Genomic DNA, 6440 nt, shown 5'->3' with positions numbered 1-6440 from the left:
TAAATTTTTAAAAAGCTTTTCCATTCTAGTCCTCCAAGACAGGTTACAGAACTATGACCAATTAGAAACATCTTGTGTTAAGAGATAAAATGCACCACTAAAAATTATGACAGGAATGTTAGCTTGATATTTAAAAAATTTAAAATAAAATTATAAAATAAAACCTCCACTAGTTAAATGCATGATGACTTTGAACTTGTAATTGTTGAAGAAAGTAATCAAAAGGATATGACCACCTGTCGACTCGTGAGCTGGACTCTGGCAATTGGAAGCTCTTTATTGCCTACTATTACCACAGTGGGGATCATATTCAGGAATATAGTCGAGCTATCAATGTGTTGTTGAGACCATATGGATGATATATTCAACTGAACCCAGTTAAGGCCTTGATATAAACTTTTAAGGTCCTGGCATGTAGGTGTGGCATTGTACTCATCTTGTGGTCACCCAAGACAAGCCTGGTATAAAGTTCCCTTGGTTATTAAACCTGACACCTACCATATGGAGTTCTTTGGTCTCTCATTACCTTCTGTGTATGGGGGACAGTTTCCACTGGGAAGCTCCTAAGGGTGCAAACCAACAGTAATAAATACTAGGAAAAATAGTAAATTAAAACATGGAAGAGTGTTTATCCTTTGTATTAAGGTGGTACTAGGGTAAAGCAAGCAAGACACATATGGAGCAAACTGTAAAGTGGTACTCACTTTCTGGGTCATGGAGTGCAGAGTTGATACCTGAGAATAAGTATCTCCTTAAGTTTTGCCCCCTAGATGCCTCACTTGCCTTGCCTTAGTCCCAGTCCTATTTTACATCAATCAAAGAAATTCAAATTACAGCTATGATTGCCAGTCTTCCAGTTGGTTCCCTATTATCTGCTGCTCCTAATATTCATGCTTTTGTGTATGGCATCCTATATAATAAAAGCCTACTATGCTAAGTGTCCAGTTGTCTGGTCATCTGTTCAACCAATCAAAGCATAATATGCTAATGATATGCTAAGGCCTCTCAACTGCTTGCTATGACGTGCACTGACCACCAGGGAGCAGACAGTCAACCAGTCGACCAGTCGCTATGACATGCACTGACCACCAAGGTGAACACACTCTGACCAGTAGGTGAGCTTGCTACTGGGGTCTGGCCCATCAGGACTGACTGAGATGGGCCAGACATGCCCTAGAGCCTTCCTGTGGTCCCTCCCCAGCTGGTCAACCTTCTACATCCCTCCCTGGTCCAATCATGCACCAGTGGGGTCCTTAGGCCTGGCCTGCACCTTCTTGCAATCCAGGACCCCTCGGGGGATGTCGGATAGCCAGTTTTGGTCCAATCCCAGAGGCCAGGCCGAGGGACCCCACTGGTGCATGAATTCGTGCACTGGCCTCTAGTTCATACATATAAGGCATTCTGTGTGATCATACTAGTAGAATATGTCTGAAGTGATGGTATGTGACGTTTGTTTACTGAATTGCTCTCTCTTCTGGGAGAAGCTCTCACTCATTCTTTTGACATTTTGTAAGATGCAAAAGTCCAAGGGATAAGGGACTGAGGCCTCCTGCCAACAGCCATGAAAATGAGCCCTTTGGAAACAGATTTTTCAGCCCTAATCAAGCCTTCAGGTGACTGTGCCTTGCCAACACTTTAAGTAAAACCTATCAGGAAAACCTGAGCCAGAACAATTCAGCCCAGCTACTCCTGAATTTCTGACTCACAGATTTGAAATAATAAATGCTTATTGTTTTAAGCCATTTGTTATGCAGCAATAACTAACACAGCAGCAGACTTGAGGAATTTTATCATTTGTACCTTAAGAAAAGGAATTCTGTGTTAGTAATTTAGTCTTATCATAGTGGTTAAAAACACAGACTCTGGAGCCAAACTGTCACAATTTGAATTCTGGATCAGTCATTTGTTAGTTGTGTGACCTTGGAAAAATTACGGAACCTATTTGTGTTTTAGTTGTTCATCTATAAAAGAGGGAAAATAATAGCACCTATATTCTACAGGGTTGATGGAAGAATGAAGGTCAATATATGTAAAGTATATAAAAAATAAATATCATAAAATGTTATTATTCTTAGCTACTCTTGTCTGTGCTTATTTCTCACATAGATACATGTATTATTGTTAACAATGAGTGACGTGCAGCTTTCCTTGTGTGCAAACGAACATGTCTCATTCATGCCTGACACAATAATTCCTGTGAGTAGATGTGCATGGCTTCTGAAATGATATTATGTTCCTTTAGAGCAGGAGAAATGAAATTTTAGATGGGGAAACTAATTTTCTGGATTTTGTAGCCAGGAAAAGTGTCCCTTTACTTTTCACATTTTATTTTATCGTTATTTCCTTCTTGTCATATCAGAGGTGCTCCAAGTTTCAGTAGCTTGGGTTAAATTTTTGCAGGCTTCATATAATAAAAACTCAAAAAGGTTGTATTGTCCAAATGTTGCATGCCTACAACATGTTTGCACTACCCTATAAATGAATCTTTTATTCTTTTGCATTGGATGTGTGTCTGTGTATGTTTGCGTGTTTGGCCTACATGAATTCTTCTCTGTTTAAAGCAATGTTCTTACTGCTCTGCAGACATCGTCTAGCCTGAGCTAGAGGTTACCATGGTGATATGGCCATACAGGATAACTTCAAGACTACATCTTGCTGAGTTGTTTTCAGGGAGAAATGAGGACTGTTGTCTTTTGCTGATAGACTCTACTTAAACTTGACCTTTCCTGCCATTTCTTCCAAGGATAATTAAAGAGCCCTTTGGAAGCAGATTGGTGGTGGATATCCAGGCTGGCTATTTTCAAAAGTGAGTTGGTAGCATTTATCTTTGCAGTTTCCTTTTCTGCAACCTTTTCCCCATTAACAGCATCCTTCTTTTTCTCTAAGCACTTGACCTTATGTTACCTTAAACCTCCCCAACAAGGAGTAAACTCATCTGATAAACTTATCCATACTGATTTTTTTTAATGAGCCTATCTAATAAAAGAGTAATATACAAATTGACCATCACTCCAAGACATAAGATGGCTTCCCCCATGTGGTCAAAGATGTCTGCCCCCATGTGGAAACAACATGGCTGCCACAAGATGGCCTGCAGAGGAGGAGGGCAGTTGTGTGAAGTTAGGGGTGACCAAGCCAGCAGAGGAGGGCAGTTGGGGGGGACCAGGCCTGCAGGGAAGGGCAGTTGCGGGGGACCACGCCCACAGTGGAGGTCATTTGGGGGGGGGCAGGCCTGCAGTGGAGGACAGTTGGGGTGGATCCAGGCCTGCAGGGTAGGGCAGTTGAGGGGAACCAGGCCTGCAGGGGAGGGCAGTTGTGGATGATCAGGCCAGCAGGGAGGGCAGTTAGGGGTGATCGGGCCAGCAGAGGAGGGCAGTTGGAGGAGACCAGGCCAGCAGGGGAGGACAGTTGGGGGGACCAGACCTGCAGGGGAGGGCAGTTGGGGGGGCAGGCCTGCAGGGGAGAGCAGTTGGGAGAGACCAGGCCTGCAGGGGAGGGCAGTTGTGGGTGATCATGCCAGCAGGAAGGGCAGTTAGGGGTGACTGGGCAAGCAGAGGAGGGCAGTTGGGGGAGACCAGGCCAGCAGGGGAGGGAAGTTGGGGGGATTAGGACTGCAGGAGAGAACAGTTGGGGGGGAACCCAGGCCTGCAGGGGAGGGCAGTTGGGAGAGGGGACAAGGCCTGCAGGGGAGGGCAGTTGGGGGGGGGGGTATCAGGCCTGCAGGGGTGGGCAGTTTGGGGGGACCAGGCCCGCAGGGGAGGACAGTTTGGGGGGACTCAGGCCTGCAGGGGAGGGCAGTTGGGGGGGACCAGGCCAGCAGGGGAGGGCTGAGCCGCGCCAGCACAGCCAAGGGTTTGGCGAGCTTGAGGGAGGGCCAGCAAAGAATGAAGAAAAGACAAAGAGAATAAGCTGGGTCTAGATGGATCTTCTGTGCGTGACTGAGACCACAGAACAGATCCAGACTGCAAGCTGATGCTTTATTTTATAGTCAGAGGTAAACAAGGTAATTTACAATGTTCTTGTAAGTTTCACTTGTTTTGGCAGCACTTGCTGCACCTCCCACAGCCCATTAGCTACCCAGGAAAGATCTAGGGAGCAGTCACAAGATCAAGCTTAATTATGCTAAGAGGGCTGTGCCCTCTAATCTGGGACTTGTTTGTGGCTTTGCCAACAGGTCAGTCTGAGGCTTAACCCTATAACCGCTCTCTACAGAGGGCAGTTGGAGGGACCAGGCCTGCAGGGGAGGGCATTTGGGAGCCATCAGTCCTGGATTGTGAGAGGGATGTCCGACCGCCCGTTTAGGCCCAATCCCCTAAACGGGCGGTCGGACATCCCTCAAGGGGTCCCAAATTGGAGAGGGTTCAGGCTTGGCTGAGGGACACCCCCCCATGCACGAATTTCATGCACCAGGCCTCTAGTATCACTATATTTGAGTTGCATTATTTATACTCACCTCACAAGTTACAAGTGTGGAGAGAGTTACTCTAGAGGGAAAATAATAATTTTTTAAAAAACACACACATGTGGCAGAAATCTCTGCAGTAAGAAATATACAATGAACGTTTTATTTTAAACTTAAAACTATAAAAACATTTAATTAGCTTTCAAATAAGTCTCATAATGTGTTGATTTCTACCCAAAACAACACAGGTTGTTTTTTTTTTCCCCTTCTGTCTCAGAATGAAAATTCTCCATTTAATTTAGTTATGTTTTTAGTGAACACCAGTTACATTTGGTTTTTATTTTTCTTGAATTGTATGAAATAGTTTTTTTAAATGTCTCAAAATATTGTTACCAGATTATATACTAGTATTTAGTTGGGCACCAAAATCTTCAAAAAATGTAATTATGCTTCAACATTGAAGAAAACAAAACCAGTGGTATTTAGTTGGTATTTCAAGCCATGGATTGTATAACATTAAGTAGAAATATTTGTGAGAATATTGGGAAGTTGATGAAAGAGGGCCTTGAAGCACTTCAATGCTTAGAGATTCAAAAAAGGAGAAAGGGTCATAAAAAAGATAGTGTGTTGAGAGGACAGAGGAAAGAATGAGATAGGTAAAAGGACTGAAGAGTTAAGTAAATGTGGGAAAAGGACAACAGAATAGTTAAGACAAGACAAGAAAGGGGTACATTGGATTTGGTTTCATGGAAGTTATTGGTGACTTTGACATAAACAATATTAATGGAGTGGGGAGAAAGCTTGACTAGGGTAAATTTGCCTATTAAAACAATGAAAAGATCACATAGTATGTAGGAGGTAATGACAACAGTAATAGAATGAAAATACCCATCATTTAACAGGTGCTAGCTTTATGTATGGCATTTTGATAAGCACTTTTTATGTATTATTTTATTAAATGCTGCAACAACACTTTGAAAGGCACATTATTACCTTAATTTAGAGATAAAAAAATTGAGACCTAGAGAATTAAGTGACTTGTTAAGGTCACAATGCTTTATCACAAGCAAAATATTTGTAACATTGGTGTTAACCTAAAGAATTAAAGGAGAAAAATAGTTACTGTGCATATTATTTTCCATATACTTTTGCTTTTTAATTAAGGCAGTAGTTCACATATGTTAAGTTTGGTTTTTAGTTTATTAGCATAACTGGATCACAAAAAGTGATAATCACATTAGCACTCAAAAAACCTGAAGGCTGCAAAATGTGATATTTCTGATTTTTCAGTCTTAAAATCCAAACCTGGAGGACTCTAAAATGTATTGTATCAAAAGTTTCAGATATAATGAATGCATTTCAGACTGAGAAATTTTAAAAAATTCATTTCTTATTTAAATTGCACCCCTAAATGTGACAGTAAAATACCTAGAATGATCCATATTTCATGATTTAATATCCTTAAAATCAACCTGTATAATTTTAGGTGATCAGAGTCTATTTTTAGATACATTTATAATTTAAAAATGTATCTAAAAATAGAAGTGTGCTATAATAAGTTAATAATTTTTTATTGTGCAAATTAATAGGAAATAGTTAGCTACTTACCTGGCATTACACTAAAATAATTTCAGAAAGGTTAAGCATTTAAATGTGAAAAATTAAACACATTAGGAAATCTAGTCTCTTTTAAAAAATAATATTGGATTAGGAGTGGCCTTTCTAGCATGACAGAAAATAAATAAAGAAAACACTGAATGTTTTGACTACACAAAATAAAAGAAAGAATAGCACCACACAGAAGTTAAAACATGGGGGATATGTATATAGCATATATAAAAGAGAACTGTATGATATCCATATGAATAGTTTTTACAAACAAATAGAAGATAAATGAGGATAGAGTGCACTAGAGCTGTGTGGGGAGAGTCTGGAGTTAGTGGCTCTGGGGAGAGAGCTGAAGGATCAGCTGCCAGAATCTTGTGCTGAGATATTCCACCATACTGCAGAAGCCATCTTTCTCAGGTAGAGCATTCCT

The sequence above is a fragment of the Cnephaeus nilssonii genome, assembly GCF_951640355.1.
Source record: "Cnephaeus nilssonii genome assembly, chromosome: 6".
Classification (NCBI taxonomy): domain Eukaryota; kingdom Metazoa; phylum Chordata; class Mammalia; order Chiroptera; family Vespertilionidae; genus Cnephaeus; species Cnephaeus nilssonii.
This window is presented reverse-complemented; position numbering follows the sequence as displayed.